Raw genomic sequence first — 25,878 nt, 5'->3', positions numbered from 1 at the left:
CAGTCCTATGGTCCTGACCATGGATATGTAAAGGTCTTACCCTGCTGGAAATAATTCAGGTTTATGTTTTACATCTACTTTCCTTTTTTTAATCTTCCTTTTTCCATGACTCAGATGAACACATGGGAGGTAACAAATAGAACTGACCTTATCTAATTTAGTGTCCCTGAGATCTTCTTACACTATATGATGCTTCTACAGTGTAACCATAAAAAAAAAACCAACCCAAACCTTTGGCACTTTAGCACCCTATTGTTTTTTCTTCATTCTGCTGCTGTTAACATCTGCATGGCAAGAACAGCAGTAAGCAAAACATTGACAGTCAGTCGCTCCCCATACCTGGGGTTTGCTTTTCACATTGCTGTTGTTATAAGACCACTCCTGTCTTTTTGAATACAGCCCTACGATTTCCCTGGCCTTAGTACCTATTACTTCTTGATAATCCTTTGCCTATTTTTTTCTCTTAAAATTTCATCTTATTTCATATAGTCATATCTTATATTAAATTCTCATTCAACTTTATCATAATTTATATATTTACATCCTTGCAATTCTTTTAAATTATATCCAGAATTGTCTTCTTTCATAAGTCAAATATTTAGTGTCCTCAATTATACCTGAGAACTCTCCCCTACCTTATCCAACCTCTAGACATAAGGCCAATTCCAGGACAATTCTAGAACATCCCCATCTAATCCCTACACCAGGGCACTACATTGCTTCAAATCTAACTTACTACCCACGTCATTTTGGGTGTACACTATCCTAAAATGTTGAGCAATATTCCTGAGCAACTTGACCTAACTCTGAAACTAGCCTTGCTTTAAGCAAAAGGCTGGACTATAGAGAACTTTGTAGGTCCCTTACAAACTAAGTAATTGTTATATTGCAGCATGGATAGTCAGAGAAAAGGGTCTGTAACTGAACAGAACTTGTGCCTAAAGCATAAAACTAGTTTTGGACAAGTCATATAATGTATTTGTTCATTGCTTTCAGAGTCTCTTGGAGAAAAAAAAATTGCATTTTAAGACACAAAGTTGTGTAGACCTCTTCACAGCATAACAAGCATAGATCATTTAAAGAAACAGTTATCATGCTTTTTTTCAGTTTTGAAGCAGTACTGTGACTGTGAGGTAGATGAAATACAACGTTGGGAACTCCTAAAACCAATTATGGTAAATGATTGTAACACTGCATCCTCAGATGTGCCTAATTTGCTCTTACTGTTGTAACTAATGAGGTAGATAAGAAAATAATGTCCATATGCACATGTGAACATATGGTTTTATTTAGTAGCAATAGCAGGAATCATGAGACTGGCTAATAAAATAAAGGAGAAACCTGATAACAATGATGTCATGAAGAACACAGGAGTGTGAAACATTTCTTCCCTAGGCAGTAGGGAAGTCCAGGAATAGATAGTGCAAAACTCTAAGCAACAAGAGGGTTCATGTATGAAAAAATTTACCAAAATTGGTAAATGCTGGTAGGTCCCTGTGTTCAACTGACTGTGGCAGTCCATCCCTGGCCTATCTTCAGTTTTATTTTAAAGACAATTCAGGATAACTGTAAGTGGCTGCTAAAATTTGATGCAGTCCAGCTCCTGCAGGTACATTTTCCCTCCCTCCCTTGCATCGTGTCTCCATGCAATTGCAAAGTGAGTTGTATCAGTGAAAACAGCTGGAAAATGTTTCATGTTGTAAATATAAAACATAGTTATTCTAGATGGATTTGTTTGCCATCAGGTCAGGTCTGTTGGAGTTGAACATATAGCAATGTGTTTTCTGGAACCAGCACAACAGCAGTGGTATGAGTGTGTGGAAAGCTAGACCTGCTCTTTTGACAAGATGCAGATTCCCCATCACAATGTGAGACAGGACTGTTGATGCACAATGGATTAGCATGCAACTGTGAGTTAAAACCCTAAATACTTCATGTCGATAACAATGAGTATTTGGACTCCATCCCTTGATAAATATTTTAGATAGATAGATAGATAGATATTGTCACGTTGTCATTTAGAAGCAGATTTTTTTTCTTTTTCTGTCATCCAGCCCTTCCCAGTTCTTTCTGTATTACTGTTGTACTATCTGAGGCTTGCCTCCAGTAAGGTGTTAGGATACTCATATTATCTAGAGCATGAGAACTCCCTAAACACCTTCTAGAATTGGCATGACCACTGAACCCATGCCAGGTAACTCTATTTTTTTGCATGTCTTCCACTGGCCTTTCATGAGAAACTTTCTTATGTCTTGTTTTTCAACATGTGTCTTGTCAGGTCTACAGTCAGTTAGGATTTGTCCTTAACTTCAACTCTCAAATAGATAGTGATCTCTTACCCTTTTTAGAAAGGCCTGCTCAGAGGGAGATGGTACCAACAAAAGAAGGAAGTGCATCCTTGATTTCATGTGGCATGCTCTAATGCCTCTACTTCCTTTGGTTACCCTCACTAGCCCTTGTTCTCATGGGGGATTCAACTTCCTGGATGTCCTTTGGAAATGCAACAAACAGAGAGGAAACAGTCTGGGAGGCTCCTGGAGTATGTAGAAGACAAATTACTGGTATAGCTGGGCTGTGAGCCAGCCAGGGAGATGCCCCACTGGACCTGCTGTTTACAGACAGGGAAGGACTGGTGGGTGATGTGGTGTTCAGAGGATGTCTTGGGCACAGTGATCATGAGATGATAGAGGTTTTAATTCTAAGGGCGGGGTGGGGAGGGTGGGGGGGGTGGGAGGTGGGCACCGGGCAGCAGAACCACTACCTTGGACTTCTGAAGAACTGACTTTGGCCTGTTTACGATCCTGGTTGACAGAGTCCCTTAGGAGATAGTTCTGAAGGGCCAAGATGTCCAGGAAGGCTGGACATTCTTCAAGAAGGAGGTCTTATAGGCACAGGATCAGGCTGTCTCCAAGTGCTAAAAGATGAGCCAATGGGGGAGAAGACTGGCCTGCCTGAACAGAGAGCTCTGGCTGGGACTCGGGGGGGGGAAAAAAAGAGTTTAGCACCTTTGGAAGAAGGGCAGGTAGATCTGGAGGACTGTAAGGATGTCACAAGATTATGCAGTGAGATGACTCTAAAGGCAAATGCCCAACTCAGCTCAGTCTGGCCACTGCTGTTAAAGATAGCAAAGAAAAGTTTTTGCAAATACATTAGAAACAAAAGGAAGGCCAAGGATAACCTGCACCCTTTATTGGATGTGGGGAGCGGGAAACTTTACCACAAAGGATGAGACGAAGGCTGAGGTACTTAATGCTTTCTTTGCCCCAGTCTTTTATAGTCAGACCAGTAACCCTTTGGGCACTCAGCCCCCTGAGCTGGAAGACAGGGATGAGGAGGAGCAGCATGAAGTCCCCACAGCCCAGGAGGAAACAGTCAGTGACCTGCTGCTCCACTTAGACACACACAGGTCTATGGGGCTGGGTGGGATCCACCTGAGGGCACTGAGGGAGCTGGCAGACGAGCTCACCAAGCCTCTCTCCATCGTTTATCAGCAGCCCTGGCTAACTGGGAGGTCCCAGCAGGCTGGAGGTTAGCCAGCGTGACACCCATCTACAAGAAGGGAGGGAAGGAGGATCCAGGGAACTACAGGCCTCTCAGCCTGACCTCGGTGCTGGGGAAGGTTATGGAGCAGATCATCCTGAGTGCCATCATGTGGCATGTGCAGGACAGCTGGGGGATCAGGCCCAGCCAGCATGGGGTTATGAAAGGCAGGTCCTGCTTGACAAACCTGATCTCCTTCTACGACAACATGACCTGCATAGTGGATGAGGGAAAGGCTGTGGATGGTGTCTACCTGGACCTTAGTAAAGCCTTTGACACTGTCTCCCACAGCATTCTCCTGGAGACACTGGCTGCTCAGGGCTTGGATGGGTGTGCTCTGTGCTGGGATGAAAGCTGGATGGACAGCCAAGTCCAAGGAGTAGTCCTAAGTGGAGTTGCATCCAACTGGCAGCTGGTCACAAGTGGTGTTCCCCAAGGCTCAGTACTGGGGTCAGTTCTGTTTAATATCTTTATTGACCATCTGGATGAGGGGATTGAGTACGATCCTCCATAAGTTTGCAGGTGACACCAACTTGGGGGGAGGGGTGGGAGCGGTGGTGAGTGTTGATCTGCTTGAGAACACAAGGCCCTGCAGCGGGACCTGGGCAGGCTGGAGCGATGGGCCCAGGCCAGTCGTGTGAGGTTCAGCAGGGCTCAGTGCCGGGTCCTGCCCTTGGGTCACACCAGCCCCACGCAGCGCTACAGGCTGGGGCAGAGCGGCTGGAAAGGGCCTGGTGGGAAAGGGCCTGGGGGTGCTGGGTGACGGCCGGCTGGGCAGGAGCCAGCAGTGTGCCCAGGGGGCCCAGGCGGCCAGCAGCACCCTGGCTGGTGTCCCCAGCAGTGTGGCCAGCAGGACCAGGGCAGTGACCGTCCCCCTGCACTGGGCACTGCTGAGGCCGCCCCTCGAACCCTGTGTTCAGGTCTGGGCCCCTCTCTGCAAGAGGGACGTAGAGGGGCTGCAGTGTGTCCAGAGACAGGCCAGAAAGTTGGTGAAGTGTCTGGAATATGAGTCTTATGAGGAGCAGCTGAAGGACCTGGGATTGTTTGCCTGGAGAAGAGGAGGCTCAGGGGGGACCTTGCTGCTCTCTACAGCTGCCTGACAGGAGGCTGTAGGCAGGTGGCAGTCAGTCTCTTCTCCCAGATAACAAGTGACAGGACAAGAGGAAATGGCCTTATGTTGTGCCAGAGGAAGTTGAGACTGGATATTAGGAAAACTTCCTTCACGGAAAAGGTGGTGAAGCATTGGGTCAGGCTGCCCAGGAAAGTGGTGGCATCACCATCCCTGGTGGTGTTCAAAAGACACATAGATGTGGTGCTTAGGGACATGATTTAGTGTTGGACTTGGTAGCCCTGGGTTAACGGTTGGAGTTGATCTTAAAGGTCTTTTACAACCTAAATGATTCTATGATGCTACTTTTTGTCTTTTATCAACTCACAAGTAAGCCATGTAAAACCACTGCTGCAGAATGAGAGGCCAGTACCTTCAGTCACCTGCCTCAACCCCCTGGTTTACCTTTGGTAGGAGAATACATGAATTTATTTCCATTCTTATGTGCTTCCAGTGTTTTTCCTCTGTTCTTTATGCCCATTCTTGCAAGACCACTGTGCACCATACAGATGTCAGCTGAGTTGTCACTGAACACAACACATCTCATCTTTTATGAGCTGTGCTCCATTTCACAGTGGAGAACCAGGGTTATTTACACTTCCTTGTTCTCCTCCAAGAAACTCACTTTACAAGTATTTGGGGTTGCTGGGGGGAATAAACTAGCTTTTGGTAGCTCTTTGCATTGTGGAATCTCTTGTCTACTGCAAACTCCATCCCCCTTGTATGCAGAGGTCCAGGTCATGAGAGTGGATGGTCACTTAAATGCCTCATAAATCTCCCTAGAATTTTTCATCTTCAGTTTTACATGGGATATATTAAAAAGAGTTTTGCATGAGTGAGTGTCATTTATACAAGTCTTCCATACTTTATGAAAGTACTTCTTTATTGAAATAACAGAGCAAGAAAAAAAAAGCAAAAATTATAGCCTTGCTTTAACCATAAAGTCCACAGATACTAGGCATTGCCTAAAACTACCCATGTACATCTGATGGTTTACATAGATAATTGCAAGGCATTCTGGCACAGCAAGTACTAATTCTTTACCACTGAATTCCTCAGCTAGGAATTACCCAAAACAGAAATAAGTTCTTGGTACCTTAGGTGAACAGATATTTGGCTGTTCTCTGGCAAGGAGATCTTGACAGTTTTAAGTATAGGCTGGCTGACACAACTCTCTACCTACCTCTTAAATGAGCTTGATCCTGTCTGAATTTCATATATATAACATACCATAAATGACAGAAATAGTAGGACTATGAGCAAAAAGGTTTGGCTTTTTTCTCTTGGGAACTTCTTCCATTGCCATCCTTGTAATGAGCCTGAAGATCCAGCTAGAAGCACTTTGCTAACTGGGAGAAAAGGCATTTTTAGTACTTGAGGTTTTACCCATTTTGAGAGTACCTCTCTGCAGCTGCCTTCAGAAAGCTCAAAAAGAGTGTTATGTCTGCAGTGAAGGATGCAACTATACCATGTTGCCATTGAAAATGGTGACTTCTGGTATTCTCTTATTCAGTAATACGCACAGAATATTAATTAAATTTGTTAAAACAGTGACTCACTTTTGAGACTGGATAGAAAGCATAAATATGTAGAAAAGTGATTTCATAGAGCAAGTCTGCATGTTTCCTCTAAAGGTATTCTTTTTGGTGGTGGAGAAAAAGTTATTGCTTGCCTTTACTGACGTAAAATCTGCTCTGAAAATGAAAAGTAAATCTTTTTCTGCCCACAGGCAGGAATAGTTACCCAGTCGGCGGATGTTTCTTTTGGTGATGTTGAGTACTTTCTGATGGGGTGAATTTTTTTCTACAACAAAGAAAACATCAAAGCTTCACCTTAAATAAAAGTGAAAGTTTATTTCTGAGAGAAGGCACAGAGCGTACTAACGTACGGGGTCTCTAATACATCTCAATTTCATACAAGGACATAAGATGCTATATTTGCATCTGTGTCTAAGTGTCATTTGTATCATTGCCTGTAGAAAAAAAGGACAGACTGAGGATTCAGGAACTGGAGTATGTTTGAAGACCTCTTACCTTCACACCTAGTTCTAGTTTTGCTAGCTGATCTACAGCAGCTCGTTTAATACCTCTGTCTCTTAACTCCTAGCCATGAAATGAGGTGACACTTCATGTACAATACCCTCAGTGAAGTAGGTATAAATGCACTTACAATTTAGAGGTCCTCAAACGTTCTGCTTATTATACTACTCAAATGACAGAAAACTAGTGTGGATCAGAAGGCTTGTTTTCAAAGAATCCTAAAAAAAATTTTGGATCTAATAAAAATATCAGTAACATTTTCTTTTAAATTGCCAGGAGGGTGTGCCAGCTCAAAGTGATTAATTTACGTGCGCACACACCTCCAAACACAATGCAAATGTATTTGTAGCCTGGTACAATCCACATGGACTTGATCAGATTTTATAGCCATTTGAATAGCAAAACCCAAAACTGTGTTTTGGAGTGACCGTGTTTGAATGGGTCAGTCTATCCTATAAACTTAAGCAAGTATAAATTCCTTATGCCAGCTAGAGGCAACACGTCTTTCACAAAGCTCTGGGGTATAAGCAGTTAAACTGGTAAATCTTTCAGTCAGTGCAGTTGGTTGAACCTGAAGAAATGGCAAGAGTACTTTCCAGCACAGACCTGCTAACAGCTTTTCCCATTGGAGCCTTGCCCAAGGAGTTAGAAATACTGAGTGCCTTACATCTGCACCAGGAGAGAGCTGCAGCTTTATTTGGGTTGGAATAGGAAGATGTGTTGGACCGTCACTCTCTAGCTCTGTTAAAATGTGTGATATTGATGCAGAACGAATGCATAGAAAGAAACTTTCCCTACACCATTATCATTCTAGTGCCTTTGCATCAAAGTGAAATATTCCTCCAGATCTATTTTCTTCAGAGCAGGCCTGCAAAGGGAAAGAGTTCTAGCATGTGCCTTATCCCGTGAGAGTTTTGCCTTTTGTGGTTATCTGTCCCTCCGTGACATCAGCCAAGCACATAGCATGCCCTTGTTGCAGCACATACTTCATTTGTGCGTGCCAGAATAGGGGCGATGGTGTGCTTCTGTGGGTGCCTGTTTCATGCCATCGCCTGCAATGCCATCACAGAGACAAGCGATACGCTGCTTGCCAAGCTGACCTGAGGTCAGACCAGCTTAAGGTGCTGATGTGAGCATTGACACACAGCTATGTTTCTTGTGCTCCTAACCGCTCCCAGGAAGAGAGCAGAAGCTAATACCCAGGACTTCATTGAATTATTTCAATTATTGGAAAACTGGTGGCAAAAGTTTCCCAAGAACTGAAGGAATCTGCAATGAAATCTCTCATTATTATTCAGATAATCAGGCATTTGTTCTATACAAATCTGTTTGTATCTATATTAGATAGATAGATAGATAGATAGATAGATAGATAGATAGATAGATAGATAGATAGATAGATAGATAGATAGATATACACACACACAAGCACATGCACATGTTTTGTGCATACAAAAAATAGGTGAGCACTGACAAAGAGTTGAATCATAATGAAAGCATGTTGCTTGTAATCCAGTTATTTGGTTGTATTTAACATTACTTTATGTCAACTGCACATATAAAATCTGAGAGGGGACAGAAATGCAATGACAGGTTTGGTTTATAAAACTAGCCAGCTTTGCAAAAGACAATATTGCAAGCACAAATAAATTTTTATATATATATATATATATATACACACCATAATTATGCAGCAGCTATGCTATAGCAGCTATAGCTACACTATAGTACATATTTTGAAATAAATGGGGTGGTCTTCTTTAGCAACACACATAGAGAATTAATTTAGATACTTGTTTCCTTAACACATTTGAGAACATTTACTTGTGCTTCTGTACGTTCATTTTAGAAACATCATCTCAGCATTATGTTGTAGTCAGGTCACGGTGGTCTGAAGAAAAAGGAAAGCACTCTGTACTCTACAACGGCAATAACTTAGAGAGCTGCCAGAGAACCACAGACCTTTTAGTGCTCTACAGATGGAGGCATGGTTTGCTGTCAGTTTCCCTCTAAAACTCAATCAGCCTCTCCTTTGCTATACTTTTAGGGCCTTCTGGTGATCATTTTTACTCAAATTTTAAGGCAAGTAAAGGCCCCACATAGTGTGCTCTTCTGCCTAATGCAAATCACAGCTCTTTACCTAATAATTTCTGTACCAGACTCATAACCTTTGTTTGTGCTGCAGCATCTCTCTGGGAGAGACAAACTTGATTTCAAAATGTCAAATGAGACACAATTATTTGCTGAGCACTATCATGAGTATGATATGAATTGTGAAACGAACCTTGCTCTTTTAAGTAGGGAACTTGGCAAATCTTAGCATCAGCTGAACATATTGTAACGATCTATTTCTGTATCTGAAAAGTCCAAGGGAAAAAATTGGATTGATCAAGCTAGCACACAAGAATTGGAGAAACAGACTGTGCACAGGATGCTATTTTTTGCTGCCAGTTCCAAGGTCCTAGAAATGGTTGCATGTATAAACATGTCTGCTTGTCATAGATCACTCCTGTGTAATGAGGCAAGCAGCACATGGTGTTGTATAAATTTAAAATGTGCCAAAATGAAGGAACTGACACCAATGCACAAGCATGAAACTAGTCATGCAGAAGATTACCAAACAACACTAAATAGAGACTTAAATATGAACCCTTTTTATTAAAACAAAACAAAAACAAACAAAAAAAAAAAACCAAAAAAAAACCCCAAACAACAACTGTTTTCTCTTTACTTCATTGTAGCTGTTTGCTACTTTGTGAACACAAATTCATCTCACAGTGAATGCTGATGACAGAAGTAATCCCTAAGAGCATGCTTTTTATATAGGGTCTATATTTACATGGTGTCACACACAGAACAAGGCAATCCCTGTCACAGATAGAATTAGCAAAAATGGTTATAATAATAATAATAATAATCGAAAGAGGCAAGTTTGGTAAACTTTCTTGTTCTGTATTTGAGATAAACTCCAGGTGATATCTCTATGTTACAAGATGTGAGTGGTAACTTTCCTGTTCCACAAGCAATTCATGAGGATGCTAAACGAACAACCAACACAGCTGTACTTATTTATTTGAAGGAATTGGACAGCTTGCATCATAAAGTTTGGGCTTGTCTTCTCAAAAAGAGAAATAAAACGAGGAAAACCTCACTACCATCCTTTCTCCCTCCAAGCATTCATACTAATGTTCCTCTTTCACTCCAAATTCACTTGTACTTCTAAAACCTCCTTTTCCCTCTTTCTGCAACTTTATGATTTCAAACTTGAACTCCTTCTGTCCCAACATTCCACGTCCCTACCTCCATACAAGAAAGAGTTGCTACTGAGTGTGCTCCTTCTCTAGCCAGAGCCCACCACAGACTTCCCTTGCCATATTCCCATGCAGGCGGGACAAGCCCACTCAAAGGCATCACATTGCCCTGGACCTCTGTTGGCCTCAGGCTGCTGGCTGCCCAGTCTGTAAGACCAAAATGTCATAAAACTGTCCACATTTTCCTAAGTGTTTCTAGAGAAATGACCTACTTGACTGTGGTGGACTTTAAATTACTGAAATTTAAATCATGTCTTAAAGGTTCTTTCCTCTTGTGAACGCTGTGTTCAGTGAAGATATAATTCAGGTGTCTGAATATAGAATATCTGGGGAAAATCTTGAATGTTTTTATATTTTTTCATTTGAACATTGTTTTTTTAAGAGCTGGTCATCCTCAGCAGATCTTTGCTGAAGTCAATGATGCTAAGTAGCAATGGTGACTTAACTAAATGGGAACTAAACTCTGCAAAGCACAGTGTTTCCAAAGAAACTCTGTTTAATAAGGTACATCACTTCAATGATCTTTGCCTTCACTCACTTCCAAAGTCTTGCAGAAATATATGTTGTGTGGATTCAAAAGGTGTTTTCCAGAGTTAAAATTTCATGTTTGCCTCTGTCCTGGGGTAAGTGATCTCCCAAAATTGTCCAACTATTTTGCAACCAACGATCATGTACATATGCATGTAAAAAAAGCTGCAAGATTGCTGCATGTGTGATGTCTTAGCACTCAGCATTTCTATAGCTTCATCACTTCTAAGCTCTGTACAAATATTTTCTAACCATTTAACAATCATTCCAAATCTGGGTGGGGCTCCGACATTTTCTATTTAGAGTCTTTAAATACACGCTTATTCCTCCTAAGATCAGTGGCATAAGCTTAGTTAAGACTCCACATTTTAAAGCTGTTTCTTGACGGGGCATTATATATTAGCAAGACGCAGAAAAGCAGTTACATGGATTTTTATTACTCTGTCGGTACAGGCTCAGGTAGCTGCACTTCCTTGACGCAGATTTGGTGAAGATGATTTAGCTTTCAACAGTGACCCCTTATGGTGTGCGTGGGGAGATGCTCCACACCGCACACACCGCTGGAGCTGTCACTTCTAATATGAAATACTTTGCTTACAAAAATTATTACTTTTCAGTCGTGATCTGAGGAGCGTAAGTGGAAAAAGTCTGCCATAAAGGCCTATCTTCCTTCCTGACCTTGCTTTATTAAGACATCTCCAAGTACTTTTGATTTTTTAAACACTAAATGTCATTTAACCAAGATCAATGCCTCTTAGCAGAGTTGCACTACTTAGAGAACATGAATCAATGTTCAGTCCTGTGCTAAACATAGAAAAGACTATAAGTGGTCTTGGGAAATAATACCTGCCAAAAAACTCATTATTTTCTTTCTGAAAGTGAAATACTGAAATTTCCATTCTTGTGAATCCCTCCCTCCCATCCTTGCTTTTGCTTCTTTCTCTCTGAATTAAAAGCCCAAATGCCATTTAAAAGTTTAATGGCTCCTTTTAAGACCATTTGATGGTAATGATCTGTGTTGCAGAGCTTTCATTCTCTATTCCTGCTCTGAGACAGTCTTCATTAATTTACCAGGCAGGGACCTGTACTTTTTAAGCAGAAGGGTTATAATCCCAGTACTGCAATGAAGTTCCAAATAAACATAATACACAACATAGCCAGAAATTAAAATCCTGAGTAGATTCATTTTTACTGTTGTCCTCATTTTTGCAGACTGCCAGCTTGTCTTCCAGGCATGCTACCATTTCATTTCACTTGATAAGCCTTTAAAATTTGTGCCTTTCTAGATGAAAAATTTGTTGTTTCTTCTGGAGTGGCATGAGACATTCTGTCACATTCCTCTGCAAAGTGAAAAAGTTTTTTCATCAGTACAGCTTTGCTTCCTCAGTGCTGTTCTAGCATTTGGTTCCACTGTTTGCTAGTTTGAGTGTTTTTTTGGTGTGGGGTAGAAGAACTAATCTAATTAGACATGGTTCCAGTGGGAATACTTTATATTTTGTGATATTGTGGAGCCTCTTCTCCTTCTACACACTACAATATGCTTGTAAAATAATAAAGCCTAGCAGGAGCTGCAATCAATTTACCTGTTCCCTTAGTCTGAAGCTGAAGTAGCACCGCCACGGCCACTCTAGCCAGGTGCACATCCAATCTGCTCCCACAGACTCCCAAGGTGCAGTCCACACCCTTCCAAGGTGGTTTCTTCCAGGGCTTGGATCATGTCAGAAACTACTTCAGATGTCCAAGCAGGTTCTCCCTTACTGCTTTTAACGCTGCCACACTGTTAGTCGTCTCCTCATGGGTGCAGAGAACAGGTATTTCCATGGTAATACCTGTCTTTAAGTGACCGGGGTTCACTTGCCTCAGCTGACTGTAGTCTTCTCATAGTCATCACTGCATCTCAGGCTTGATCTCTGGGGGCGACTATAACACCTCTGGTTGGAAGATGGAGACACAGCCAACAGAGCACATAACAGACACAGTAAGCATCCCATTAAGAGGATGGCTGGAGACACTGCCTCCCTGTCAACTAAGGTGGGCTGGTCATTACAGAAAGAGCTGCAATAGTCCTTCCCACACAAAGACCTTTGTCATTGTCCTTGAAATATGCTCCTTTCATACTTCTGTCTCTGCCTCTCCTGAGTTGCGGTGGCAAGCCAGGGAGACAGTGCAAGTTTTCCTGATTGTTTTTTTTCTCCCTTTCCTGCTGTGGATGTCAGACCCTGTCTCCAAGATCCTGAGGGTTGTTCTTCTGTGACAGCTACAAACAAAGGCCACAAGTGCAGCCAAGTGTTTTCAGCGGGAGCTGAAGGTATCACAGCTTTGTGGGAGGCCAGGTCAGGGAAGCAATGTGTTGTGAGCACGTCCTGGATGGACAGATCTTTCACCGAGGCTAGGGAGGAAGATGCTAATGGGAAACATTGCATAAGACCCTCAACACAAGGGGGTGCCATGGCTGAGCCCAAGATGGGACACGACAACTGGGAAAGCTATGATTGTGCCAGAGCAGCCTGAAATTATGCTCCTTGAGACAGCTGATGGGACTGGATGGGACAGATGAGAAAGGAAGAGCTCTTGATACTCCCCACCCAGACTTACCAAACAATGTAAACTGATCGTTCAAGACTCCATTAAGACCAACTGGTCTGACTTTAGCAGGAAAGAAACTTTCCTCTTTTCTTGCAGTTCTAGTGGTATTGGGATGGTTGCTCATTTATTACATTCACTGTGAAAAAGAGGGTATGAATATGGGAATGACTTGTTCCCTGTTTCTCAGCTACTGCAGGATTAGCTTTTCCCCATACTCACTCAGGACCTATTTCCTCTGCTGGAAAAGAGAAAGAGCAGCACCTTCTGAGGATCCTGTAAGAACATCTAGCCGCTGCCAAAGGCTGTTATGTGGCTTACTCATGCCTGATAGACCCTCATGGCCTCTTTGCCATTCACTGAAGCTTATATCATGACAAAAGGCATGTGGGATGGTTCATGTTTCAAGCACTGGGAAATCCTGCTGATGCGTAGTCATTTTAATAGCATTAGGCCACATACGTCTCCCACAACCTTCCCAAATAGTGAAGTATACCAAAGTTTGAAAAGAATGCCAGTGCTCCTTGGAGCACTATTGACAATGCTTGTAGTACCTCCAGAGGACCAAGAGCTCTGTTTTAAACTGTGCTTGTTTATTTTCAAAGTCCACTGGCTTCTAGAGTTAGGATCTCATTCTTTTTCTCTTTTTTCCTTCAGAAAGGCAGTAGAATGTTTTATTTAAAAAATAAAAAAAAAGCAGTTTGAATAGAGTCAGAAGTTTGAAATGGTCAAAAATTACAAACTGAATATGACTTGTAATATTTTTCCTAGGGTTTATTACTAACTACATGAAGAATTCCTTGCTCTGTTTGCTTCTCAGAGTCATTGTATTAGACTGTGGAGTGTAAAACCTTTTAATGGAAAATCTTTAGAGAACAACTACTGCCAGATAATTTTGTACTGCAGTATCCTTGCAAGCAAAATACAAATAGGGATGAACCCAATCATACCAATTTGGCTCCAGAATTAGTTTTCCAGATCTTTTTCCTCAGGTCCTTTAACTCTGACAGTTAATAATTTTTTATCAAAAACAAACAAAAGGTATATATAAATTAAAAACCAAACAGAATTAATAATGCTGTACAGACTTTTTTGTCCACTGTTACATTTCAGTGTCCTGATCCTGCAGTGTGACATAGGTACCCAGGTGACAACAACATTTGGCAGTTTAAGGTGAACTGCAAACATGAAAAAATGCTTCTTAAACGCACAGAGTCCAAAATTTCCAGTGCCCAGTTCTACACTCAGCCAAATCAGAGATGAAACACAGGTGGCATGATAAAAATGTATTTTACCAGCAATCTGTCACTCCTCCCTGTACAAAGCAAACACTGAAACCATTATGCAGGGACCACGTTCAAAGGTGTTTTCACTTAAAAGAATCCCTCCCAGAGAGGGATTAAGACACTACAAGTTAAAGATCTTTTTCCCCCTTTTTTGATTTTTTGCTCTGATTGCTACAAGACATAGTATACTTCTTGCTCTTTGACTCCTTTTTCTGTATCAGTCTGCAGCAGAATATAGTAAACCCATCAAGAATCCTTCTAGCTGACTGATCAGTCAATGGCAACCAGCAATTTCACATATTAATCTGTTTAATCAAGGTATCTAAGATGAAAAAGATGACTAGGGAGCTTTGCAGGAAAGGGAGACTGACTTGTCATTATTGTCTTGTCATAAGGCTTCTTATCCTCTTCCTAAGTTCACAAAAGCAGAGTAACTTGGGTCAAGAAAGGAAATCACTGAACAAGAAATACGTCGCTGAAATGCTTTGCTGAGTCAGGTTTTGAGTTTGTTCTCAGATGCAGTGGGAACTGTGCATCAGCTGAAGTTCGGGAAGAATGGAAATCTTTTCAAAGTTTACCACATTCTTAACTGATACCCCAAACAAGGGTCATCTGCTGATCAAGGCCCTGGTCTGCAAGATGCTGTATTCCCCCCACTTCCACATAAATATCCTTTGTAAATGTTTAAAGGTTTTGGGATGGGGTTTTTCCCCAAGAAAAGGTACCTGACATCGTAACTTCTTTACTGTCCCTCGGTAATGTAGTTGTCACTGCTGCTGCAAGATTGCATGTTTGCTTCTCAGAACCCTTATGCAGGCAGTCTTAATGTTCTGCAGCCAGAAAAGCCCTGTCTCCCTGCACCTGCCTGACATTAGCACTTCAGAGTGCATGAAGGCATGGGTCTCTGCAGCATTGTATCTGCAACCTGACACTGCTCCACTGAACCTGGTCAGGTCTACTCCCATTGCCTTGTGCAGCTTGGCAGGGGTTGCAGTGTGAGCCAACAGCATAATAACCATACCTTGGAGGATACTTAGGATTTCACTGGATGCATAGATAAGACTGAACCTACCTGCCTGGCTGTATAAAACCAAAAACTTTCAGATGGCACTATGTCAGAACTTGTAAAGAGACTCCATGTTGCTCTCCAACAAATTCCGTCTGGCACAAGGAGCCAATTTGTTCCTTCCAAAAAGCCTGAAAGACTTATAAAATCCAGCACTTCAGAGGCCATAGCTCTCTTGCACTATTTGTCCATGCATTTTCATCTTCCTCTCTCTCACCTGCATTTCTGCAATTTGTATTAACCCTTTCTGATCCCTATGATGGAGAACTAACTTTAGGCAAGAGGACTGAAGAAACTCGATTTGTTTCAACCAGCTAAAAAGGGCTTCAAGCAAGGATGTGATTCTCTTCGAATACAGCAGAGTAAACACTGGAGAAGGATAAGGACTAGGACTATTGAAGCTAATGGATGATGTTGTGAGGTACTATGGCAGTCTGTTTGCAGACTTCTGGAAAAACATCCCTATAGATCTCCATAGTCCCTTCACTTTTGGAAAGATTTGTCAGTATGGGCTTAGAAATCATCCCCTCTCCTTGTATTTCTCTCTCTCAAATGGAACATTTCAGTCTTCTATGCAGTTTTGCAGCAGGTCACTGATGCAGAAAATGGAATAACTGCAGAATTAAGAGAATGATTAAAGCAAGTATAGTGCTAAGTCATTCTGTAAATCAGATGTGAAGATCTTCTTAACCCATTAAATTTTGTAACACATTTACATCACCGGTTGATAAAATCCTACTGCTGTCATGCCTCTGGGAAGCCTTACTGACCTTGTGCTTCACACCAGAATCTTTGTATGATAGAGAGCTATGGGCCGTGCAGCCCAGAGGGAAGAGAACCCCAGGCAGGAGACAACAGCTGTTTGTGATGGTTCCCACTGCTCCACGGTAGTACAGGATGGAGCTGGGCATGCAGAGAGACTAAAGTGAGCTCTCTACTGGATGCAGTGGACCTGATTGTCCACCTTTCCCTGATGGTCAGGGGTGAAGATTGCTCAGCTGCCTTTCTGGCAGCACAGTTCCCCTTTTGCATCTGATATTTTAGGATGGGAACCACATTACTCCCCAAAAACTTACAGGGTTTAGAAAAGGTTGTGCTACTCATATAACTTCCCATTACCACTATCATACCAGCCAATCAAAGATCTCCAAGTGCTTTTTAAAGTACTCTTTCACAGCAGGATTGCAAGATAGATAGTGCTTCATTTATAGCTGAATTGAGCAATGACCCTTTACAGAAATGTTGCCATACACAGTAACTCTGGTTCTGGCTGACTTCTGATGCCACTGAGTGATGCTTCAGTCAACAAGATGGCCTGGCCAGGACCATACAGAAGCAGAGCCATAAGCAGAGCAGTTTCTAGCTTCTTGTGGGGCTGGTAGCATTGTGCCATGTTCACTGTTTTCTGTGGCAATGTAAGAGTGGCTCCTGGGTTCACCTAGTTAACGATACTACGCACAACAGACAATTTTAAGAACACAAGTATAGATTTACCCACAGGTGTATAATATGTGTCTCAGAGGAGAGAAATTGCAACCTTCTGCTAAATAAGTGCTGAAAAAATAAACCACTTCACTGCTAACAAACTCATTGAAACGTTCCTTAAGACAAATCAAATCTACCATCTCCATCAGTCTGACTAATTGTTGGACAATAAGTTGTCTTCTTTTTATATTGTTTCCCTGCAAATATACCTGATCCTTACTTGTTTGCTGATTCTTGCTACAGATGATATAATAATACCTAATTTACATATAGATTAAAAATTACCTTGAAGTTTATTTATCCCTTGATGAGGAAAGGCAGTGGAATGCCACACAGATTCATTTAGGAACAGGTTCCATAAAGCCCATGTCATATTAAATATTAGAACTAAAAATTTTGGGGTTCAGTTTTGCTGGGTCAATATCACAAACTGGTTTTGGAAAACTGTTCATAGTGGTTTGGGTACAAAGTATTATTCTGGATACTAATAGACACTGTTTAGCTGCTGCTATTTACTTCAGGGTTTAAAAATTATTAGACTTGCTTTGCTTATAAAAAATGTCTCCATTGGTTCTTGTGCCTAATTGCATTAGCTTCAGTACAATTTACAAAACTTTCTTCTCCCCCTCCCAGCCTCAGACATTGTCAGCCCAATGTGCTTTCAGATCTGGTACCATGAAAACAGTCCTCCCTCCCTCTGTCTCTCTTTCAGCTTTGTCCCCTGATACCAGTTTTTGCATCAGGACACTTCACGTTGATCCTCAGAGGACATCAGTCACGGAGGAGAGCTGCAAAAGCCTGCCAGAGCCAGTCTCCTCATGTAATTCAGTAGTAATGGTGAATGCTTTTTTCCAAAGACATTCATATGGTTGAATACCCAGGTATCACTATGTCTTCAGTAATGCATTTTCTGCATAGTAAACAAGAACTAGAGATGGAAAAATAACATCAAATCATAAAATCGTAGAACCATTTAGGTTGGAAAGAACCTTTAAGATGAGCGAGACCAACCGTTAACCTGACACACCCAAGGCCACCACTAAACCATGACTCTAAGCACCACATCTACACAACTTTTAAACACCTCCAGGGATGGTGACTCAGCCACTTCCCTGGCCAGCCTGTTCCATTGCCTGACAATCCTTTCAGTGATGCAACAATGTTAATAAATAAAATCTTCCCTTTTTCCTTAGTTTCCTAAGGAAATAATTAAACCTTTCTGTATTAATTTATTGAGTTCTTCATATCTTCTACCATGCATTAAGCTTCATTATTACAAAATATTACAGATCTTTTATCATCTCTGACTGCTCGTTTCTGGTTTAACAAGAATAATAAAGGGAGTAATTGCTGAGAATGAGACAGGCATACATAGTGTTTCTAAGCTTACTAATGTTCTTTATGCTCCATATATTATTGAAAATTCATAGTCAGCTGAAATATGTCTTCACTGATCCTTTTTCTGTCCTTTCTAAGAAGAGGATGATGCCTGTTTTCCTTCTCTGAAGAACCTTGCAAGTGGAGCATGAACCTAGTTTTTGTAAATGCATTTCAAGTATTGAGAAGACTTCCAGGATGCTTCTGGGCAGTGGATCTGTTGGAAAGGGGATGCTGAGAACCCAACTGGGGCAAGTGGCAGCAACCTCATCCTGACAAGGGCTGCCCTGCTTTCCCTAAGGACGGGCATCCGCACCACTTGCTGGCTGATATTTAGTGACATTAAGGACATGGGGTATGCTCAATTTTAGCATACAGGCGAAGTGCGTGTCAGTAGATTTCTATCCATTTTCAGTCATTTGTAACTAGGCCTAGGCTGCAATGGCTAGTGAGAGAAGGATATCATAACCTTCTGTCTGGGTTGGAGTGGTACACTTCACTCGTAATTAAGTAGCAATATGTTTATTGATATAAAACAGAGATTTAACAAAGTTTAATCATAAATACAACAGACTTGATGGCAAGGTACACTTGACTATTTACTGCACAGAGGGTCAGATAAAACTGCCAGGGAGACCCTCCCATTGAGTCATGAGGTTCAGAAAGGACCCCTTTGCATGCTAAACTCTTTCCTAGAGGGGCGTTTAGGTGTGGCTAGATCCTGACCTAGTCCCAGACTTGGTCAACAGTTTATATCTAAAGGATTATATATGCACAATCAATCCTTAACACCACTTAGCTGAGATTTCAAAGTTTGTCATGCTATTAATCACTTAGCAAGAATCTGTTGTGCCAAGGACTCTCTCAACCTCGAGGTGTAACCTTGGGAAGCATCCCTAATCAAGGGGAGAGCCTGTTGTGCAGCCCACTGCTGTGCAGGAGAGCTCAACAGGCTCAGGGCTGTCCGCTGTTTATACAGTAAGATAACTGACTTATAGTCATATTTGCATACCAACTGTAGAAGTTAGTTTCTTTCCAACTTGGCTTGACTCAGACCTTGACCAGCCCCGTTAGGTGGGCACATTGTTCAAATTAGCCCTTGGCTAGTGTGTTATCTGTCTCCGTCGAATCCACTTTGAGTGGGATACAGCCATCATGACCAGAAGCAGCCACTACAACCACCACTGGTTGTGATCACTGGAGAAAAGTTATGGAAATAAAGGTCAGGATGGGAGGGTGAGAGGCAGCAAAGCACGCCACCACACCTTCACAAAAACAACAACACAGGTTGGAGACATTTTTCTGTCTGATTGCACAGCCCTATATCCATGGCTGAGCATCCACAGTACATCACTTGAATATTCACTTTTTTAACGAAATGACACGTCCTTCACAGCTGGATCAGGAGTAGGACATTGGGTTAAAAAAAAAAATGGGATGAGAAAAGACATACTGCCAACCTAAGTGCTCATTAATGTGCTAAAAAGGAAACATAACCTAAACCTTCAGGAAAAAGCAGCTTTAACAATTGGTACATGTTCCTTGACAAGAATGCCCTTTAAGAAGAGCGTATAATGGGTCCTCTGGCATGTGTAAAAAACTAGGTTTAGAGCATCCTTAAACTCCGTGGCATTGACTGAGTCTATAAGCTTGAAGCCCTCGCGCTGATTCTCACTTGGAGCAGCTCACCTCCAACAGCATCATTTGAAACCACTGGACTAAATCAAATAAGGAGAAAGAGGAAAAAAAAAAGGCATATCAGTATCATGAAATGACTCTGTAGAGGACTCTATAAGCTCTCAGAGTGGCTGCACTTAGAGCTCACTTGGTACTAATGGTGTGTGAGAAGTAGGATCACTTTTCTGGGAACCAGGAGTAATGGCAGTGTAGCCCCATCCCTGCCCGCTCTGAAGACACACGCAGGCAGAGCAGCTCTCAATCGCGCTCTCTCCCCTTCTGCTCGAACAGCAGTAACCTCCTTTCCTGGCTTGTTTTCCACGCTCCCGCCTCACCCAGAGTGTTACCCAGACCTCTGAAACACAACACCGTGCTTGCTGCCATGGAATGAGAAGCACCAGAGCAGAGAGGAGGGGAGAGGTATTTAACAGCTTTCACCTCAAAAAAAAAAATGCTACTTGTTTCTATAGTTCACAAACATTGCTGAAAAAAAGAGCATGTATCTAACAAAGAAGACAGGGTGTACAAAAGGGCAGGGTCAGCTATATGACAAAAATTTTTCTTTTTTCTCTGTAAAATGGAATGTATAATAAAAAAATTGCATCTTGCCCCTTCAACATAGTATTGAAACCTTAAGTTGTGTCAAAAAGATATGCGCAAGGCCAAATCACTAGTTTCGTTAAAATCCTTCCATGGAATAGCCTTTTTTTTAAATGAATACAGTCCCTTCACTGTTACTTCTTCGTTTTTGTTTTCATTTTGACATACTTGATTTATTTTTTGAAGACTGTTCAACTATCCACCATAGATCCATTGTGAGAGAAATAAGGGACACATTCCCTGTAGACATCACCTTTTTTTGCTGCAGTAATTTTTCTCAGTTCTCTGATATCTTTGATTTTGAAAGAAAGGCCACCAGCTTTAGTTTTTTCTATGCTTCTCTTTTCAGTTACCAGTTTCTTTACATCTTCTTACTGTGTATTGTACAATTTGATGGATGCTGTAAGTACAAGAAGGCCATATATGAGTAAAGAAACCAAAAAGAAAATGCGCAAATATGAGTAAAGCAGGTCTTCAGTTAGACTTTTTCTTAAAGAAACCTATAAATGCTTAAGTTGCAACATGATTCCTTGTAGCTATTCCAAAATCCTTATTTTCCTGAGCTAACTGCATTTTCAAGATTTTATGATGACTTTACATATCCATTTGATAGCTGGTGTTGATAACCTCAATATAATTCTGAATATTGGTTTAATCCTCCTACAATCTTTACTCAGACAAAACCTCTCCTTTTGGTGGGACTGACATTCTACCCTTCTTTTTTTTTTTCATTGTATCAGTTTTCTTTCCAAATCATATGACCACTTCGGTATCTTACAACCACATAGGAAAAAACTTTAGTTAGAGGTAAGTATGTGTCCTATGGAAACTATGCGTTCCAATCTGTGTGTGTATGCATGCCTGCATCTTGGTACATCCCCACTGCACACATAACATTGCATCATCCTGATACCCACAGGGTATTATGTACAAGGCTCTGGCAGGGCCTGAAAAGTTCACCTGTGATTGGCTTGTCTTACATATTTGGCATACATATTGTCTGAACTTTAGATAATCGATACAAATAGTGGTCTTAACCAGAAAGAAGTCAGCTGTTTAAAAGGCCTGCAGAAACAAAACAAAACCGAAAAAAAGCCAAAATCAAAACCAAAAGAAAAAAACCCACATCTGTGGGCTATCTGTGGGAGTGGATATTCTGTGCCTGGTAGGATGAAAAATACTGAAATCAATCTTGGGATGTTGTTTTTCCTTTGTATTTCATGACTGGGTTGCTGCTTACAGCTGGGCACATAGTCATTAAGTTCAAGAAAAAGGTCAAATGGGTCAGTGAACAAATAACTGCAGGAGCTCCTAACTAAGCTGTTAAGGAGTAAAGATTATAAGTAAGGAAGAGCAAGCTTTGAATTCACCTGAATTGCTGCTAGACAGGAATAAAAGAACAAGCACTCCAATGCTGATCGCTTACAGACACAGACTGGCTGCCTTGGGTGTGTACAGACTGAGTGGGATAATCCCCAACGCAATGTTGATGCAGCTCTGCAGACAACATCCCTCTCTCCCCCCAGCCCTCTGCTTTCTTCATGGGTTATTACTGCCTGCTCCATCCTGAAGCCTCCAGATGACAGCATCATGAAGACCGTACATGTTTCACTACTGATGCTGAGTATCATGTAGTTCATACTGTGAGGTTTTGATGTGAATGTCCCTGTAGCTTTTCCTTACATGGGCAATATGGTCTTTATTTTTTCCCCCTGAGTAAATTAGGTATTAGTTTATGGCACAAACCCTCTGCTTTTTAAACGCTATGGCTTAAAATCAGTCTGGTTTATTCCCATTTGTTTATCCAAGCAACTACTGCAGGACTTGCCTTACAAACCTTCCTCCCCACTTTGAGGGAAGGGACAATAAGAGTTATTGCAACAGCTGCAAGAACCTTTGAAACCAAGACTTTCGGTGTAATCTGGGCACTGAACTACTGTTGTCTTGGAAAATGTCTCCCTTAGTTACATGCTTTGGCATCTGTTTTAATTTTGGTTGCACTGACTTAGCAGAGAGGATTTTGTTTCCCTTTATTATTGTTTTCTCTAGGGAGTTACCACTAAAGATATATATACACTCATACCTTTCTGTTTCAATAACTGCAAGATCACCAATAATTTCAGCGGCTCCTACATTATTTCTGTACCCGTACTCAGATCTATTAAGAACACAGAATCACACAATGGCTGTGTGTCCTGGTTTCGGTGGGGGTAGAGTTACTTTTCTTCCTAGTAGATGGTACAGTGCTGTGTTTTGGATTTAGGATGAGAACAGTATCGGTAACACACTGATGTTTTCAGTTGTTGTTAAGTAATCTTTATACTGTCAAGGACTTCTTTGCTTCTCAGGCCCTGCCAGCAAAAATGCTGGAGGGGCACAAGAAGTTGGGAGGGGACACAGCCAGGACAGACCCAAACTGGCCAAAGGGTTATTCTATACCATAGGATGTCATACTCAGTATATAAACTGGGAGGGAGTTGGCCAAGAGGCACCGATCACTGCTTGCTGACTGGCTGGACATTGGTCAGTGGGTGGTGAGCAATAGCATTGTGCAGCACTTTTGTCTTGTTTTGTTTCATTTTGTTTTTCTTTGAGTTTTATTCCTCTTTCTCCTTTTATCTGCCTTTTCAGTAGTAGTAGTAGTAGTAGTAGTAGTAGTAGTAGCAGTAGTAAATTTCACTTTATTTCAGTTATTAAACCATTGTCTCAACCACATACGTTTTGCCTTTTTTCTCCTCTCCATCCCACTGCAGGGTAGGGTAGGTGAGCAGCTGTGTGGTACTTAGTTGCTGACTGGGATTAAACCATAACATTATGGTTGGAAGGCACCTCTGGAGATCATCTAGGCCAGGGGTCCCCAAACTGTTTAACCAGGGGCCGGCGCGGATGCAGCGGCAGGCAGCCATCTGCGGCTGCTTGGTTTCCCCCCCACAACTCCCGGCGGGGAGGGCAGGGGGTTCTGTAAATACCGGGGGCCGATTGAGGACCCTGGGGGGCCGTATCCAGCCCGCGAGCCGTAGTTTGAGGACCCCTGATTTAGGCCAACCCTCTGCTAAAGTAGGTTCACCTATAGCAGGCTGCACAGAATCACATTCAGGAGGGTTTTGAATTTCTCTAAAAAAGAAGAATCCACAGCCTCTCTGGGCAGCCTGTCCCAGTGCTCTGTCACCCTCCAAGTGAAAGAGTTCCTCATATTGCAATGGAACTCCCTGTGTTTCAGTTTGTGCCTGTTGCCCCTTGTCCTCTTGCTGGGCACCACTGAGGAAAGCCTGGCCCCATCCTCTTGACACCTGCCCTTAAGAGATTTGTATGCATGGATAAGATCCCCTCTCAGCCTTCTCTTCTCCAGGGAGATGCTCCAGCCCACTAACCATCTTTGTAGCCCTCTGCTGGACCCTCTCCACCAGTTCCCTGTCTCTCTTGAACTGGGGAGCCCAGCACTGGGCACAGCACTCCAGATGGGGCCTCACCAGGGCAGAGTAGAGGGGGAGGATCACCTGGCCACAGTCCTCCCAGTTACCCCCAGGATCCCATTGGCCTTCCTGGCCACCAGGGCACACTGCTAGCTCATGTGCAACTTGCTGTCCACCTGCCCTCCCAGGTCCTGCTCCACAGAGCTGCCTTCCAGCAGGTCAGGCCCCAAACTGTACTGGTTTATGGGGCTGTTCCTCCCAACGTGCACGACCCTACACTTGCCTTTCCTGAACTTCATTAGGTTCCTCTCTGCCAACTCCCCAGCCTGTCCAGGTCTCGCTGGATGGCAGCGCAGCCTTCTGGTCGGTCAGCCACTCCTCCCAGTTTTGTATCATCAGCAACTTGCTGGGGGTGCGCTCTGTCCCTTCATCCAGGTCATGCATGAATAAGTTGAACAAGACCGGACCCAGCAATGACCCCTGGGGAACATCACTAGCTACTGGCCTCCAGCCAGACTCTGTGCCATGGATCACAACCCTCTGAGCTCTGCCATTCAGCCAGTTCTCAATGCTCCTCACTGTCCCCTCATCTAACACACACTGCCTGAGCTTGCCTATGAGGATGTTGTGGGAGACAGTGTCAACAGGCTTGCTGAGGTCAAGGTAGACATCATCCTCCCCTCATCTACCCAGCCAGTCATTCCAACATAGAAGGCTATCAGGTTGGTCAGGCATGGTTTCCCTTGTTAAATCCATGTTGACTACTCCTGATGACCTTCTTTTCCTCCACATATTTAGAGAAGACATCACCTTTCCAGGGATGGATGTGAAGCTCACTGGCCTGTAGTTTCCTGGGTCCTCATTCTTGCCCTTTCTGAAGCGTGGAGTGACACCTGCTTTCCTCCAGGCCTCAGGCACCTCTCCTGTTCCCTGTGACCTTTCAAAGATGGTGGAGAGTGGCTTGGCAATAACATCTGCCAGCTCCCTCAGCACCTGGGGGTTCATCCCCTTGGGGTCCATGGATTTGTGGCTGTCAGGCTTGCTTAAGTGATCTCTAATATGATCCTCCTTGACCAAAGGAAAATCTTCCTTTCTCTAGACTTTCTTTCCTCCCTCCAGGGTCTGGGATTCCTGAGGAGCGGCCTTAGAAGTAAAGACTGAAGCAAAGAAGGCATTCAGTAACTCCACCTTCTCTGTGTCCTTTGTTACCTCATTCAGCAGTGGGCCCACATTTCCCCTAGGCTTCTTTTCGCTACTGAAGAAGCCTTTCTTGTTGTCCTTGATGTCCCTCACCAGTTTTAATTCCAAATGGACCTTAGCCTTCCTCATTGCATCCCTGCATATTCTGACTATGTTCCTATATCCCTCCCAGGTGGCCTGTCCCTTTTTACACATTCTGTAAACTTCCTTCTTCTGTCTGAGTTTTGCCAGAAGCTCCTTGCTACTCCACCACCTCGCCTTGCTGGCCTGGCTTTGCTGGAAAGCACACAGCCATCCATGCCAGCATTCCAGTCACACGAGCTACCCCACCGTGTCTCTGTAACTGCAGTGAGATCGTGGCCCTGCAACCGCACACAGATCTCTGATCCTTCCTGTTTATCCCCACGCTGCCGGCCTTGGGGTACCGGCATTTCACATTAGTTTGCTTAGTCTTTGGAAAACCAAAATTATTATTTTTTACTGCCATTCTGAGGAACCGGTTATTTGTCTGCATCATGCTCTGATACTGCCTTCAGTAATGTCACTTTGGAAAGCACCCATGTTTCTTTTCTCTATTATATTAAGATGTAAGAAGACTAAAGCTATATATTTAGTTTAAGGTGATGTTTAGTTTCAGATATTCCTAATCTAGAGTGTTTATGCCC

The sequence above is a fragment of the Falco rusticolus genome, chromosome Z, assembly GCF_015220075.1.
Source record: "Falco rusticolus isolate bFalRus1 chromosome Z, bFalRus1.pri, whole genome shotgun sequence".
NCBI classification, from domain to species: domain Eukaryota; kingdom Metazoa; phylum Chordata; class Aves; order Falconiformes; family Falconidae; genus Falco; species Falco rusticolus.
This window is presented reverse-complemented; position numbering follows the sequence as displayed.